This window comes from Pan paniscus, chromosome 17 (genome assembly GCF_029289425.2).
Source record: "Pan paniscus chromosome 17, NHGRI_mPanPan1-v2.0_pri, whole genome shotgun sequence".
NCBI lineage: Eukaryota > Metazoa > Chordata > Mammalia > Primates > Hominidae > Pan > Pan paniscus.
Window position 1 is genome coordinate 61,166,102 of NC_073266.2, and position 17,592 is coordinate 61,183,693.

General features: G+C 35.5%; 1 long non-coding RNA gene across 1 annotated transcript in view; it reads right to left on the bottom strand.

The window, feature by feature from the left end:
* LOC134729250 (uncharacterized) overlaps positions 1-17,592 on the bottom strand; it is a 213,638-nt gene that overhangs the window by 40,051 nt on the left and 155,995 nt on the right. The window contains exon 2 of the long non-coding RNA XR_010110154.1: positions 16,779-16,843. This is a non-coding gene — a long non-coding RNA (uncharacterized LOC134729250). The remainder of the gene's footprint in view (positions 1-16,778; positions 16,844-17,592) is intronic.

The following is a 17,592-nucleotide window of genomic DNA, read 5'->3' on the forward strand; positions in this document are numbered from 1 at the left end:
TTTCACTTTTGGGAGAAAAATGTATCAAATTAATTCTCATGGAGGTAGTCCTTGACTACTCTAACTGCACTATCCACAAGAAAACCACTCATGGTGCTTTAAAAATACACATATCCTGGCCGGGTACGGTGGCTCACACCTGTAATCTCAGCATTTTGGGAGGCCAAGGTGAGTGGATCACGAGATCAGGAGTTTGAGACCAGCCTGGCCAATATGGTGAAACCCCATCTCTACTAAAAATACAAAAACTAGCTGGGCATGGTGGCACAGGCTTGTAATCCCAGCTACTCGGGAGGCTGAGGGAGAAGAATTGCTTGAACCAGGACCTGGGAGGTGGAGGCTGTTGTGAGCTACGATCGCACCACTGCACTCCAGCCTGGGCTACAGAGCAAGACTCCGTTTCCAAAAAAAAAAAAAAAAAAAAAAAAAAAAGAAGAAGGAAAAATACACATATCCTGGCATTACAATTCCAGAAATTCTACCTAGTAAGCTTGAATTACTGCCTACAGACCTGTGTACAAAAAACAAACAAACAAACAAATAAAACAAAAACCACAAAACTTCCTGCACCTCTTTTTTAAGTTACTGATAGACATAGCAGGCAAATAATCAGTAATGATATACCACCATTAATTAATTGGATCTAACTGAAATTTGCAGACTACTTTATCCAACAACAGAAAAATACACATTTTTCTGAAGCTCACATGTCAGATTCATCAATATAGACTATATTCTGGGTGAGGAAATCCTTACACCTAAACACATTTAAAGGAATATAAGTTACACAAGCTGTGTTTTCAGACTGCAATGGAATTGAACTAGAAATCAATAACATAAAGGTGGAAAGTTCAAAATATTTAGGGATTAAACAACATATCTCCAAATAACACAAAAATAAAATGGCTCGAAATTAATTTAAATGTATTTTGAAGTAAACAAAAATGAAAGTACAGCTTATCAATTTGTGGAATGGTGTAAAAGCAGTGCTTAGAGAGAAATTTATGGCATAGAATTAGAATAGAAGAAAGCTGTAAAATCAATAATCCGTTTCTGCCCTAGGAAACTGTAGAAATAGAAGTAATTTAATCCTAAAGGAAGCAGAAAATCAGCAATAATAAAAAATAGAAAAGAAATCAATAAAAATAGAACAAGATAGCCATAGAGAAAATAATGAAACAAAAGCTTTTTGTTTTCAAAAATGATCATAATATCAATAAAATAAAAGATCAATGAAATTGATAAATGAAAGTGGTGTCATGGCTATTGATCTCACAGGCATTAAAAGTATAATTAAAGAATACTAAGAACAGCTGAGCCTTACACCTACAAATTTGATAACCTGGGTGAAATGGACCAATTACTTGAAAGACATAAACTACCAAAACTTAAAAAACTGAGTAAGTATATATTAATTTAATTGAGTAAGTATACATTAATTTAAAAAAGTATAATTAATAGCCTTCCAAACAAGACATCAAGCTCATATTGTTTCACTGGTGAAATCTAACAAATATTTTAGGGAAGTGATATCAATTATCTATATTCTCTTGTATTGCAGAGAATAAAAGCAGATAAAACATGTTTTAACTCATTCCATGAGGTCACCCTTACGAAAACTTGATATCAAAACCCAATAAATACCTTTCAAGAAAGAAAATCTACAAAGCAATATTTCTCCTGAACAGAGATGAATAAATTATCAACACAATATTAACAAATTATACCAACAATGTACAAAAAGAATTATACACCATGACCAAGTAAAATTTGCTCCAAGCAAGACTAGTTCAACATTTAAAGGCACTTAATTTAATAAATCAGAATGCTATAAAAGAAAAATTATATGAGCATTTCAATTGATGCAGAAAAATAATTTGACCAAATTCAGCATCATTCATAATAAAAACTCTTGGCAAACTAGGATTAGAAGAAACTTTCTCAACTTGGTAAAGAGTATCTGCAAAAAATCTACCGCTAGCATTATATTTGATGGCAAAAACTACATGTACCTTAAGTTTATGAATTAGGTAAGAATGTTTACTTTTACTGCTTCTATTCAACATTGTACTGGAAGTCCTAGCTAGTGCAATAAGACAAGAAAAGTTAATGAAAAGTATATACATTAAAAAGAATAAATATATTTGTTTCCATGAGGCATGATTATCTATGCAGTAAAATTTCATTGAATTAATAAAAATCTCCTAGAACGAATAAGTGATTTTTAACAAAGTTCACAAGATTAGATTAATATACAAGAGAATTGCTTTCCCATATAACAGCAATGAACCATTTGGGAGGAAATATTTGCAAAACATATATCTGATGAAGTGCTTGTATCTAAAATATTTTAGAAATTCTAAAACTCAGCCTTAAGAAAATAATGCAATTTTCTAAATGGGCAAAAGATTTGAACAGATACCTCACCATCTAAAATATATGGACATTCTCTGTCCAAAGTTAGTGACAAAAAATGAAGATATACTGATGGGAAATAAGCATATAAAAATATTCACCATTATATGTCCTTAAGGAATTTTAAATAATAGAAGAACAAGATGCAACTACACAACTATCAGAATGGGTAAAATTCCAAAAAAACAATACCAAATCCTGGCAAGGATGCTGACCAAGAGCAATTCTCATTCTTTTCACTGCTGGTGAAAATGAAAAATGATGCAGCCACTTTGGAAAAATGTTTGGCAATTTCTTATAAATCTAAATATAATTTTACCATGTGATTCAGTTGTTGTGCTCTTAGATATTTATTCAGTTTAGTTGAAAAGTATATCCACAAAAAAAAAAAACTTATACATGAATGGTTATGGCAGCTTTATTCATAATTGCATAAAACTGAAAACAACCAAGATGTCACTTAATAGATGATTAGTAAACAAATTACATTACATTCACACAATGAACTGTTACCTAGCAAAAAAAAAAGAAAAAATAGATAAAGATAAATTTGTACTATAAAGATTTATATGTGTTGGGGGTTCAGGAGGAGAAGAAGCTACAGATATAGAATCACACGGAAATTTTAGAGCAGTGAATCTATTCTGTGTGATACTGTAATCATGGATACATAACATTTTGTATTTGTCAAAATCTATAGTACTGCACAACACAGTTAATCTTTTTCTTCAACTTCTATCTTAAGCTCAGGGGTACATGTGCAGGATATGCAGGTTTGTTACATATGTAAACATGTTCCACGGTGGTTTTCTGCACAGATCATCAAATAATCTATGTAATAAGCCCAGCATCCGTTAGCTATTATTCTTGATGTTCTCCCTTACCCACCCCCACCCCTCTGACAGGCCCCAGTGTGTGTTATTCCCTGCTTATGTCCATGTGTTCTCATCATTCATCTCCCACTTACAAGTGAGAATATATGGTGTTTGGTTGTCTGTTCCTGCATTTGTTTGCTGAGAATAATGACTTCCACATGGACTCCATCCATGTCTCGGCAAAGGACATGATCTTATTCCTTTTTGTGGCTTCATAGTATTTCATGGTAGATATATACCGCATTTTCTTTATGCACTTTATTGCTGATGGACATTTAGATTGATTCCATGTCTTTGCTATTATGAATAGTGCTGCAGTGGACATACATATGCATGTGTCTTTATAATACAATGATTTATATTCTTCTGGGTATATACCCAGGAATGGGATTTCTGGGACAAATGGTATTTCTGCCTCTAGGTCTTTGATGAATTGTCACACTGTCTTCCACAATAGTTGAGCTAATTTACACTCCCACCAACAATGTAAAAGCCTTCGTTTTTCACTGCAACCTCACCAGCATCTGTGTTTTTTTGACTTTTTTTTTTTTTTTTTTTTTTTTTTGAGATGAAGTCTTGCTCTCTCCCCAGACTGGAGTGCAGTGGCACTATCCCGGCTCACTGCAACCTCCACCTCCTGGGTTCAAGTGATTCTCCTGCCTCAGCCTCCTGAGTAGGTGGGACTTCAGGCACGCACCACCATGCCCAGCTAATTTTTTTATTTTTAGTAGAGATGGGGTTTCACCATATTAGCCAGGATGGTCTCGAGCTCCTGACCTCATGATCCACTTGCCTCAACCTCCCATAGTGCTGGGATTACAGCATTAGCCACCACACCTGGCCGACTTTTTAATAATAGCCATTATAACTGGACTGAGATGGTATCTTATTGTGGTTTTAATTTGCATTTTTCTAATAATCAGTGATGTTGTGCTTTTCTTCCTATGTCTGTTGGCCACATATATCTTTTCTTTTGAGAAGTGACTGTTCATCTTCTTTGCCCACTTTTTAATGGGATCATTTGTTTCTTTCTTATTTTTGTTTAAATTCCTTGTAGATTTTGTTTAAGTTCCTTTATCAGATGGGTAGATTTCAAAAATTTTCTCCCATTCTATAGGTTGTCTGTTGACTCTGATGATAGTTTCTTTGGCTGTGTAGAAGCTCTTTAGTTTAGTTAGATCTCACTGGTCATTTTTTGCTTTTGTTGCAATTGTTTATGGTATTTTCATTTTGAAATTTTCCCTTGTGCCTATGTCCTAAATGGTATTGCATAGATTTTCTTCCAGGGTTTTTATAGTTTTGGGTTTCACATTGAAGTGTTTAATCCATATTGAGCTAATTTTTGTATATGGTAGAAGGAAGGGGTCCAGTTTTAATTTTCTGCATACGGATAGCCAGTTCTAGCATCATTTGTTAAATAGGGAATCCTTTTCCATTGCTTGTTTTTGTCGGGTTTGTTAAAGATGTGATGGTTGTAGATGTTCAGTCTTATTTCTGAGTTCTTGATGGTGTTCCATTAGTCTATATGTCTGTTCTTGTAATGGTACCATGCTGTTTTTGTTACTGTAGGCTTGTAATATAGTTTGAAGTTGGGTTGCGTGATGTCTCCAGCTTGTTCATTTTGCTTAGTATTTGTCTTGGCTATATGAGCATTCTTTTGGTTTCATATAAATTTTAAAATGTTTTTTTTTTTTTCTGATTCTGTGAAGGATGTCAATGTTAGTTTAATGGGAATAGCATTGAACATATAAATTACTTCGGGCAGTATGGCCATTTTCACAATATTAATTTTTTCTGTCTATGAGCGTAGAATGTTTTTCCATTTGTTTGTGTCCTCTCTGATTTCCTTGAGCAGTGGTTGGTAGTTCTCCTTTAAGAGTTCCTTCATATCCCTTGTTACCTGTATTCCTAGGTATTTTGTTCTCCTTGTAGCAATTGTGAATGGGAATTCATTCATGGTTTGGCTCTCAGCTTGCCTGTTGTTTGTATATAGGAATGCTAGCAATTTTTGCACATTCATTTTGTATCCTGAGACTTTGCTGCAGTTGCTTATCAGATTAAGAAACTGAAGCTGAGACGATGGGATTTTCTTGATATAGGACCATGTCACCTGCAAACAAAAATAATTTGACCTCCTCTCTGCCGATTTGAATACCCCTTATTCCTTTCTCTTTCCTAATTGCCCTGGCAAGAACTTCCAATACTCTGTTAAATAGGAGTAATGAGAAAGGGCATCCTTTCCTTGTGCTGGTTTTCATGGAGAATGTTTCCAAGCTTTTGCCTATTTAGTATGGTATTGGCTGTGGGTTTGTCATAGATGGCTCATATTATTTTGAGGTAAGTTCCTTCAATACCTAGTTTATTGAGAGTTTTTAACATGAAGAAATGTTGAATTATATTGAAGGCCTTTTCTGCATATATTGATATAATCATGTGTTTTTTTGACTTTAGTTATGTTTATGTGATGAATCACATTTATATGTTGAACCACCTTTGCATCCTGGCACTTACTCTAAAATTGATCAGATAATTGGAAATAAAATACCCCTCAGTGAATCCAAAAGAAGTGAAATCATGACAAACAGTATCTCAGCCCACAGCATAATCAAATTAGAACTAAAGATTAAGAAATTCACTCAAAACCACATGACTATGTGGAAATTAAACAACCTCCTCCTGAATGACTCTTGAGTAAATAATGAAATTAAGGCAGAAATCAATAAATTATTTGAAACTAATGAGAACAAGGAGATAATGTACCAGAATCTCTGAGAGGCAACTAAAGCTGTGTAAGAGGGAAATTTATTGCACTAAATGTTTACATCAAAAAACTAGAAATATCTCAAGTTAACAACCTAACAATCTAACATGATCTAAAAGAACTAGAGAAACAAGAGAAAACAAAGCCCAAACCTAGCAGAAGAGAAGAAATAACCAAAATCAGAGATGAACTGACAGAGATAGAGACACACAAAACCCTTCAAAATATCAACAAATCCAGGAGCTGGAATTTTTTTTTTGAAGAAATTAGTAAAATAGATAGAATGCTAGTTAGACTAACAGAGAAAAGAGAGAATCAAATAAACACAATAAGAAATGATAAGGGGGATATCACCACTGATCCCACAGAAATACAAACAACCATGAGAGAATAGTATAAACACCTCTATGCACATAAACTAGAAAATGTAGAAAAAATGGATAAATTCCTGAACATATACACCCTCCCAAGACTGAACCAGTGAGAAATTGAATTCTTGCATAGACCAATAATGAGTTCTGATATTAAGGTAGTAATAAATAGCCTAACAACCAAAAAAAGCCCAGGATCAGACAATTCACAGCTGAATTCTACCAGAGGTAGAAAGAAGAGCTGGTACCATTTCTACTGAAACTATTCCAAAAAATTGAAAAAGAAGGACTCCTCTCTAACTCATTCTATTAAGCCAGCATCATCCTGATAGCAAAACCTGGCAGAGATATTACAAAGAAAGAAAACTTTAGGCCAACATCCTTGACGAACATTGATGTAAAAATCCTCAATAAAATACTGGCAAACTGAATCCAGAAGCACATGAAAAAGCTTATCCATTATGGTCAAGTTGGCTTCATCCCTAGGAAAATAGTTAATCTTAATATTTACAAATTAAAAAGAAAAAACTTAGAAGGTCAAGGACCCTGGGAAAGAATGCCGTTTGTGACAAGATAAGCTGACCAATGTACACCAACGTATAAAACAATCTCACTGAAAGGGATATGAGAAGAGGTACCAGTCTAAGTGATTTTGGAGATAAATGGAATCTGCAACATTAAAGGCAAAATGAATGCCACAATAAGCAATAGTTGGCAAAATTGTTTCTCATGAGGATAAAGGTCAAAAAATGTGCTACAATACATGTATACTGTAACTGAACAATTAAGTAAATGGATGGCATATGATGGGAACTATATTCTTAATGTTTGAGTAGAAATTTGTAAATAAACAACAAAGAAAATGACTAACATGATCTATGTGGTATCAGATTAGAATGGGAGACATCAGTAAGAAACCATGTTTAACTTAATATGTGTCCCTAATATATATGTGGGTTAGTATTGCTTTTTACTATTAGATGGCAGCAACTAAAAAATGTCACCCCAATAGCAATGAGCACACCTAATACCTAGATCTTGGTTTCTATCTCATCTCCAGTGAAAGAAAATAGAGTTTCCTAAAGAAACATCTGATTTGGGGACTGGAAGAGGAAATACTTAAGATGAACCTAGGGAATCTTGTAGTACCATAAAATAAGGAAGCAATACAATAGTAACAATAATCCACAATAATAAGGGTACATCAAAGTGACACAGGAGTCAACTAAAAGCTCTTGATGTCCAAAGATGGAACAGTTTGAGTATCAAAATAAAGTAGTGTTGGATTTTAACCTAAAGTATAAAATAAATCTTTATGATTTCATATTAACAAATGAATTAACAAATTAATAAATGGGGGAGAAGAGATAAATCTCTCATGTTGAATTCCAAATAAATTATGTAGATGTTTCACCCTAAGAAAGGGGGAGCATAACATCCCACTCCTTAAGTGTGAGCTAACATAGTGACTTCTTGCCAATGACTGCAGTATGAAAAGTGTGTGTGGGGCAGCATAACTTTACAGTGGAGACATCTGACAAAAATTACTTCAGTCAGCACCATGGTCAATGTCAATAGTCATAAGTGATATTGTTTGTACCCTTGATATGTGATAAAAATGGCACTTTACTCTGTGATCTTCGTTTCCCAACTATAACCCCAGTTTAATAATGATAAAAAGCATTAGAAAATTTTTAATATAGAGGCGTGCTACAAGAAACTTAGTCAAAACTCAAAACTTCCAATGTTAGAAAAAACAAGAAACATGTTAGTGGAAGAAGTGGCTGCAGATGTGGAAAAATAGGAAGAGAATTAGGAGGGAAGCCTGAAGATGTTATTAAATTGCTGCAATCTCATGATTTAACTTGAATAGATGAAGAGTTGCTTCTTAAGAATGAGCAAAGAAAGTGGTTTCTTGAAATGAAATCTACCTGGTGAAGATGCTATGGACATTGTTGAAATGACAAACAAAGGGTTTAGAATATTACGTAAACTTAGTCAATAAAGCAGTAGCAAAGCTTGAGAAAATTGACTCCGATTTTGAAAGAAGTTTTTTTATGGGTCAAATGCTATCAAAGAGCATTGCATGCTACAGAGAAATTTTTTGTGAAAGGAAGAGTTAATAAATGTGACAAACTTCATTGTCTTATGTTAAGAAATTGCCAGTCACCTCCAGCAAACACCACCCTAATCAATCAGCATCCCTCAAAATGGAGGCAAAACTCTCTGCCACCAGATGTTCTGTAGCATTTTTTAGCAATAAAGTATTTTTTCATTAAAGTAGGTAGATTTTTTTAAGACATAGTGCTATTGCACACTGAATGGACTATAGTATAATGTAAACAACTTTTATATGCACTTGTAAATCAAAAACTTTGTGAGACTCACTTCATTGTGATGTTTACTTTATTGCATTAGTCTAGAATCAAACACATAGTATCTCTGAGGTTTGCCTGTAATGAGGGTTTGGAGCACCCTACCAAGCTAAGCTATCTAGACTAGAAGAGATGTTAGACAAGATTAGGGGAATCTAGAATGGGTAGTAGGGTGGGAGATCAAGAGTATTTATTAGAAGCTCATGACCATTTGTAGTGACAGGGACTATATGGTTCCCTACTAGCCCTCCCAGAAACAAAATCAACAGGAATCCTAGAGCAGCTGTTTCCAAAAGAAATAAATTTAAATGATCAAGTAAGGAATTAGAGTGTAAGGAGTAGACTGTAGTCAATGACTGTGGTAAGCCTCCCTGGGCTGATCAGATATGCTCTCAGGACTGACATGCTCATTTCTTAGCTACTGAGAGAGGTGGCTTCTAAAGGCACACGGAGCATCCCTTTCTGGAAATTGCCCTCATCCAAATGGAATTGCTTCTCCTAAGGTTGCACATTCTCCTTTAAGACAGCCTTTACCCTATCATTGGTTAATACTTGGTACGTAGGCCTAGACTCTCATCTCAGTTTAGGCTATCTCTGCAGTGCTATTCTTATGGGATTGACTAATGCTGCTGATGTGACTTCATCACAATTCACCTTCTTCTGATGAGCAGCCCTTTTTCTCTAACACAATCCCAAAAGTCACTGCTATTGTTTGATTGTATGTGTTCCTCCCAAATTCAGATTTTGACACATAATCCCAAATATGATAGTATTAAGAGATGAAGCCTTTGGGTGGTGATTAAGAGAGGTTTCCACCTTCATGAATGGCTTTAACAACCTTATAGAAGGGCTGGAGGGAACTAGCTAGGTCCCATGTGACGGCACAGCATTCTTTTTTTCTGGAGGATGGATGCAGCAACACAATGCCATCTTGGAAGCAGAGACCAAGCCCTCACCAGAGAGTGACCTTACCAATGCCATGATATTGAACTGCTCGTTCTCCAGAACTGTGAGAAACAAATTTCTGTTCTTTGTAAATTACCCAGTCTCAGGTATTTCATTATGGAAGCAGAAACAAATGAAGACAGTCAACTACACACAGATCTTAGTCTTAAATTTTCTAGGTAATCTCACATAGGTCAGTGAATTATACTTCAATAAGAACTCAAGTTTCAAAAGGAAAATATAATGAGATGATTTGATTATAAAAGAGTAGCTCATATCACACTAATCATTTACCAAGAACAATCACTTTATTTCAGGAACATAGAAGACCAATCTTACCATCCTACATGCAGGCACCAAGGAGCATGACTTAATAAAATGAACTAAGGACCCTTCATTGATAGATGCATTAAATGTTTATTAGAACATGCTATGTGTATAAAGAATACTGTTGAAATCACTGATATGGGTTTATCAGCAAAGGTGGGTAATTTTCTCCAGGACAATCTGATACAATTCAGCTACTTGTTCTGGACAAGCTTCCAGTCTCTGTGTTCATGTATAGCTGCTGCTTATATAAATTCTTCCAAACAATGACTATTGTCTAAAAGCTGCTCCCAATTTGCAGGTAAATTTTCTGTTTTCCAGAATACCTAATGTAAGGCTTGTTGTCACCTAGAGCCTGGAATGTGTACTGTTGGTCACTTCACGGAACATTCCACACCAGTGGACAAAATTACTCTGGCCCCTGTTACAACTGACAGCTGTGGGGATTCTGGGCCAAATGTCACTTTGCTTGCGGGCCAAGAGCTGGAAACTTGGAACAGAAAGAAGAAGCTGGTTTGTATCAGGCTGATGTTTAGAACACCCTTCACTCCTCCTGTCATCACAGGGACTTTTCTGGGTCTGAAGTGTACTCCCTGAATATACTGCATTCAGTCAGCCAGCAGCAAACTTGGACAATTAGCAATTTTTTCCTTGATTACTTTTCATTTTTTGTTTTTGCTAATTTGCCCCATTTTGCAACTACTTTTTTTCCCTAGTATCCTTTCATTTTCTTACTTTTTCCCATAGGCCATATAACTTATTAAAATTATTTGCACCTGTTAAAACAGAAGCACTGTGCTTGGGATCTGAAGGTAGAAATATAACCCATAAATGATTGTTAAACCATATGTTGCATGAATGGGACAAATCAGTAACCCCTCTGTTCGTCATCTTTGTTCAGAGGGAGAATAAAAAGAAAAGAGACCTGGCAGTATTAATTCTGAGCAGCAAAGAGCAACCATTTCCAGTACGAATGGTTTCTCTTGTAATTGCAGGCAGGCCTTATGTGGGCAGGAGAAAGCCAAGAGCATTTAAGCACCGTAATGTGGAAAAGAGTAGAGGGAGGTACAGGAATAAGAGGCCTATTTTTCCTAAAGGACAAGTAAGTAACCTTGTAAGCCATACTGATATTAGTTCTTCCATAGAGAATTGTCCTACGTTGCCTCCAAAGGAAATTCATGTTTGTTTTGGGGTTTGTTTGTTTGTTTTTTATGTAGGGAGCAAAGTTCTCTCGAAGGAATTCAATAATGAGTTATCTGAGCTGGAATGAAAACATTCATATCCAAATTTATTCATGGGTGTAGAGCAATCTCCCTCAGAATCCTGTGGTCAATTGCTCAAGGGTTAATATAAGGCACATTTTGTGTTTAAATGGAAAGGTGCCATGGGACCAAATCGTTTTTTGTGATTCTGGGCTTAGTGAAGTACTGGAGAATCTCAACATTGGGCAAAAATCTATCCATGTGCTTTCCATACACTGTCACTGTAACACCATCAGAGACTTGCCTATCCTTCCAACAAAGCTTACCATACATCATCTTGGCCTGAGGGGCTTAATTTATCACAATATACCACATTTTCTTGCCAACTGCAGAAAATAAAAAGTACCCATCCTTCAGGTGAATTACATTAAGAAATAAATTCGCATTATTTATCAGAGGCCAAGTGTCCTATCGCTTTGAGACCTGCTGGAGAAGAAGCATATTATAAGAAGCAGCAGCATGTAGAGTTTCTCAAAGATCTTCCTTACTCACCTGGGTCCAAAGAAAGAAGAATGCTATAAAACAATGATGCAGGATTTTTTGTTCCCTAGCTCAGCTAGGTTCAGGTTCTTGTCTCACCACCAAAGAAATAGGCATGCAGACATTGAAGAGTCAGTGGAGTAGAACTCATTATGTGAAAAGGAAAAGCTCTCAGCAGAAAAAAGTTTCTTGAAAGCAGGTTGTCAGTTGCCCCCTTCGCAGTTGAATACAAGGGCTTTTACATAAAAGCTGTTAAGGCTGGGTTCCCTGTTTGTATAGAGCGCAAATTCCTGGTGGCTCCACCCCATTCCCCCAGTGCTCTTGAGGGCCCTTTGTCCCCTGTGGGCGTGTTTAGGCAAGCCCCCTATGCAGCTTCCCTTATCGGAGGTTCTACAGGGACCCTTCCCTTACTGTCTGCCTAAAGCAAGCTGGCTACCTCCTTTCAATGACATGTAGAGTATGATTACAGATGTATACATAATATTATATACGTGGAGAAAAACACACTAGGGGATTCATGAACATGCCAGTTATCTGAAACTTAAAGTGTTCAAATTTGAGTTTTCAAAACCTTTCTCATATATATATACACACACAAATATAAGCATAGTTAAATCAACAAATTATGTAAATGATATCATTATTAAATAATACCATCTTATATGGTATAATATGTTATATGAATTATCTAAAAATGTAATCTATTTTCCCACAGTCTTCTCCCTAGGTTAATGACAGCTCTGTCCTTCAGGTTTTTAGGCCCAAAACACTTGAAGTCACCTTTCCTTTGCCCTATCTTTTATTCTCTTCATTCAAACCATGAAAGAATATCATTGTCACTGCATTTAAAATATTGCCGGGATCTGATCTCACTTTAATATCTCCACTACTACTGTCCTTTCCTGTCTCCTACATGAGCCTCAAAACTGCTTTTCCACTTAGATCCTTGTCTTTTCTGTCTATTCTTAATTAAAGCAGTCAGAGGAAACATTTTTCTGAAGCCTGAAAACTTACAGGACCATACAGAGAGCCTAGGTTAATCTAACTTAGACAATGGGCCTCAGTAACCATTGCTCTAATAAAACCTCTTCATTTGCTACATTAGGAGGGCAAGGTTAGAGACACATCTCACTCAGAAAATTAATGGCCCTGTGTGGCCTGTGAAATTTTCTTCTGACCTGGCCTAGGTGGTTTTTCAAAAGATGTCTTATCCACCTGAGCTTGGAGTAAAGAGCTACAAGACTCATGCCTTGATCACGCTCATCAGATTGTTCTGCTCTTAGAGTCAGGGTAACTCCTGACTAAGAGATATCTTGGGAATCAGCCTCTTTCTCTGGCATGAACCAGTAAGTATTTTTACAAAACTCATTTTTAAGGCTATCTATGTCTATGTGTGGAGTCCAGTGTAGTGACCCAAATAGGATGCAGCTGGCCTTGGAATTCTTACAAAATAAGAATAGTCCACATTCTTGTAAACTATAATAATAATAAAAATGCAAGGTCTTTTACAAACATGTGGCATTTCTGAGTGGGGCTACCTGTTACCCAAGAGAAGCAGGGAGCCACACCCAAAATGTCAATAAAATAGCTAAAGGAGGATTCTACTTTGATCTGACTCCCTTGACGCATTTAAGTAGATTTGATGCTGAGAAGAAAAGACTTCTCTAACTTAGATCTAAAAGGAAACTTTCACACCATTTAGTCCAATATTCTCACCCAAATGATGACGATATGAGGCCCAGAGGGCAAATTAACTTTTCCAAGTTTTCCACACAAGTTAAAATTGAACAGAGCCTAGAATTAAGCTCTCAGGTTTCAGTGATTATTCCACCTCCCAATATAGTGAGAACTGGAAAGAATTTAGTTATAAGTGGAATTTTACAGAAAATCTCTACAAATTCCTTTGGTTTCCAATTATAACTTTAGCTTTTTAGTCCCTTCTTATGAATCTATGACCACTTACATAACAGTATTCAAATAAAGTACATAATTGAATCAATTCTTTCAGAAATTTATTTTTCACTCAATAGCTTCTAGATATCCATATTTTATACATATTTATCTCCCACATAGGTAGACATATAATAAAACTATACTAAAACTAAAAAATTAAATAATTCTTTCCTCTTGGTATTTCTGATGTCTTTCCAGTGGCCTCGAACTGAGTTTTTAAGTCAATTTGGTTAGTTGTTTTTTTTTAATATGAATGCCATGTTTCAGGTATTTTTTCATGCCAGTCTCACTTCATTCCTTTTCCTAATCTATCTCAGAAAGACCCTTTTGCAACATCATAGGCTTGAGGTGCTATACATAAGCTGAGATTCTGGATGAGTTTTGGGGTGAGTTCAAGGGTGATGTGGTGTTGGCCTGTGGGCTGCATGTAGCTATGCTTCCAAAGGAAGCATCTAGGGATTTAACCAGACCAATACAGACAGAAAGATTGCTAAACATATGCCATATATTCAAATCCTGGTGGAAACTCTTCTAGAAGGGAAGACAGAAGCAAGGACAGAGAAAAAAGGCTAAGCCCAATGGTTTATAGGAGGTATAAACCATTCCAGGATCTTGAAGTGGTCTGTATAGTCTCTTCTACGGGTGGTGGTAATTCAGTAACATACTTGTAGCCTATCATACTTTTTAACTTCTTCTATTAAAATTGTAAGACATTATAAGAAATAAACATGCATAATATATAGAAAAATCAAATTGCCCTAAAAATGTCAACTTTTAAATATAACAGGGAATTTTCTTATTCATTACTCCTGCCAAAATGTCACTTAGGAAGGAAACAAGTGAAAAGTCAATGTTGACTTTCTCAGCCACCACCTCATAAAGCTATTTCTTCTCCACTGAAATTCCTCTAAACATTGGCTGACTTGTTATAGAAGTATGAATTAATGGGAATTAAACATCCACTCTTTCAATAAAGACTAATAGGTAGGTGTATTGCCTAACAAATTGTAACTTAACGTTACATAAATGCATTTAAGATCTCAAGTTTAAATGTACTCATTATTTACAAATTGTTTTCAAGATAACCAGATAACAGATTAGGACATCTATTTTGACTCAGATCACTTGGTGATTATGGGCCTCCAGGACAAATTATTTAACATCCTAGTACCCACACTTTCCATTTTTAAAATCATAGAAAAGGGTTTTCCTAGCTTCCAATGTTTAACCTCATATATTTTAAAAAGTTTGCATGCACGATTGGTGTAGTCTTATTTTTATTCAATGTTACAAGTAAATAGCTTAGGAAGTGATTGAACAAAAGGTCTAAAAGCAAGTAAGTAGGTAATGAGGTTAAACTAGTTAATTCAAGTGGACACAAAGACAACTTATTTCTTATAATGGGATAGTACTAACAATGGGCCATTCTAAATACAGAGTACGAACAGTGTCTGTCTGTCATTTGGCTTTACAATCTTCTTTTCAAATTGCTAACAAATGGCTAGGTTTTGGACCAGCAGAAGAAAGAGCTTGAGACGGAACCTGGCCTATGCTCTGTAGATAAGTCTACAGAAGATGGGGATAATTGTTTTTTCTTCTTTCCCATAGCCCTTCTGCAGGGTGAGTTCTTGTTTGTTTTGGGAAAACAGGACTATTAAGTAATTTCAGACTGGAGATGACCTTTATCCCTGTGTTTCTTTAATGTGCATATTCCTCTTGCCAAGAACTTGCAATTTGCTAGAGGAAAAGATGAGTTTTCTTGTTTCTTTTTAGGGTTATTGTTGTACTCCAGGAAAGGGAATATAAATTCTAAGCTTTTCATAAATTACTATGTACTTTACTCTTCACAATTTCATGCATTACCATGTCACCAGGTTGGCTGAGAAAATATCCATTTGAGTTAGGCCCAAATTTTTTATGCAGGAAAGGGAAACATTGGCCCCACTTTTAAATGAAAGCACATGCTAACTAATATAGTGTATGAAACATCTGCATAATGTATTATATAGAATCATAGACTCTGTGATGAGAAATTCAGATGACAGGACAATATGAACCTGTCTAAAGACTTATCATCACTGCATAGCAATTCTAAGAAGTTATAGGGCAAAACGCTTATATTTATGATATGAGTTAATAAAAAGACATTATTATCTTCTGATTATTATAGTACCTTCATGGAAAATCAATATAATATAAAGTGTGCTTTTGTTCATTCTCTCAGCAGTAAAAGATACTTGGTGGGCACTTTCTTCCAATCTGACCACCCTGGTGTGTGCTGCAGATAATTGATCTTTTCTTCACCCCTGTAGGAATCACCATTTTCTCCTCCTTCACCAGAGATAGGTAGGATACCCAGGACACCTTGCCATGCTTTCAGTTGTCATTTCCACCACATAAGGAAAGAGAAAAGCCAAGACTGGGCTTTAAATTCATTTACAGGCTTATATATGGATTAGTTTTATTTTTTTTCCAATAACTATAACTACTTTATTGGTCTGATAGATGTCAAAACATGATAAAATCACCACCATAGCTTTTTGCCCTGAATCTCACCTCCAAAAAAAACCACACAGGCCAGGGTGATTTCTCTCTTCAATAGAAAATGTAACCAGAGATGAAACTAAGTCTTCTCTGCATGGTTTTTATGTGCATGTGGTTTCCAGGGAAACCTCACCCTGATATTTCTAAATGTTAGGATAGTAACTGGTGCCCATCAGATTCTGGCTTTGAGCATATTAAGAATGTTCACGGAATCAAGAAAAGAGAAAAAGCAGCTATTGAAAAAAGTTTCTCAGAAAACTGAATTCCATAATTTTAAAAGAGATATGTTTCAAACTACATTTAAAAGGGTCCACAGAAAATGGAAGACTAAGACTAAAATTTGAGTGAGTGGAAAAGGAAGAGAATCGTTTGTTCAGGTGAGCAAACAAGTACATCATTATTTTAGGGTGGCTTTTCAGACTTCAGAGTAGGGAGAAGACAGTAAGCTGAAAGTTTGGTATTTCAATTACCTGATTTTCTCTATTCCAGATGAAGAAGGGTCACAGGAAGACAGAAAAATGGCAGGTATACAACCCTGTTAAAAATAAATTTAGTAAGAGAGACCAAAAAGTAACCTAATAAAGATAATTTGCCTACTCTTCAATTTACATTAATGTAGATGTGTATTAATGATGATTATGAAATAATAATGACAAAAACCATTACCTCAAAGCAGTGTAGCTATTTAATAAAGACTACAATTTACTGGGAGCCGCCATGGCTCAGGCCAGTTGCCCTGGCACTCGGGGAGGCAAGGCTACACGTTCGAGGCCAACCTGGTCAACATTGATTTAAAAAAAAAAAAAAAGAATACAATTTACTATCTCCTGAATTTATAACTTTTATTATTCTTGTCCAGAATTTATTTTCTTTCTACCTATTCAAAATCTAACTTTTGATTTTTAATTCCCCTTTTCTCTTTCATATCTGCTAAGTGATGCTTGCTTCATCTGTCTTCTCAAATTCACTTAAAACTACTGAGAGACATGGGATTAATTTTATATCTGAAAAAGATAGCTTTCTAAACTACTTGCTACTAAACTATGCACTAAACTGCTACAGCTTCTTTGGAAGTAAAATGTTGTTACTGGATAGTATTTCTGTCTGTAGAAAAATGAATGTAGTAAAAATGTTCTATACATTTTAACCTTCTACTGAAAGAATGTTCATTTAAAACTCAACTCTAAAACAGACAGGGATGGAAACATGCTTCCAATAACAGGAAGGAAAAGAAAAGGAAGGAGAGAGAAAGAGAGAAATTGAAAGAGTACACATATGCAGAAG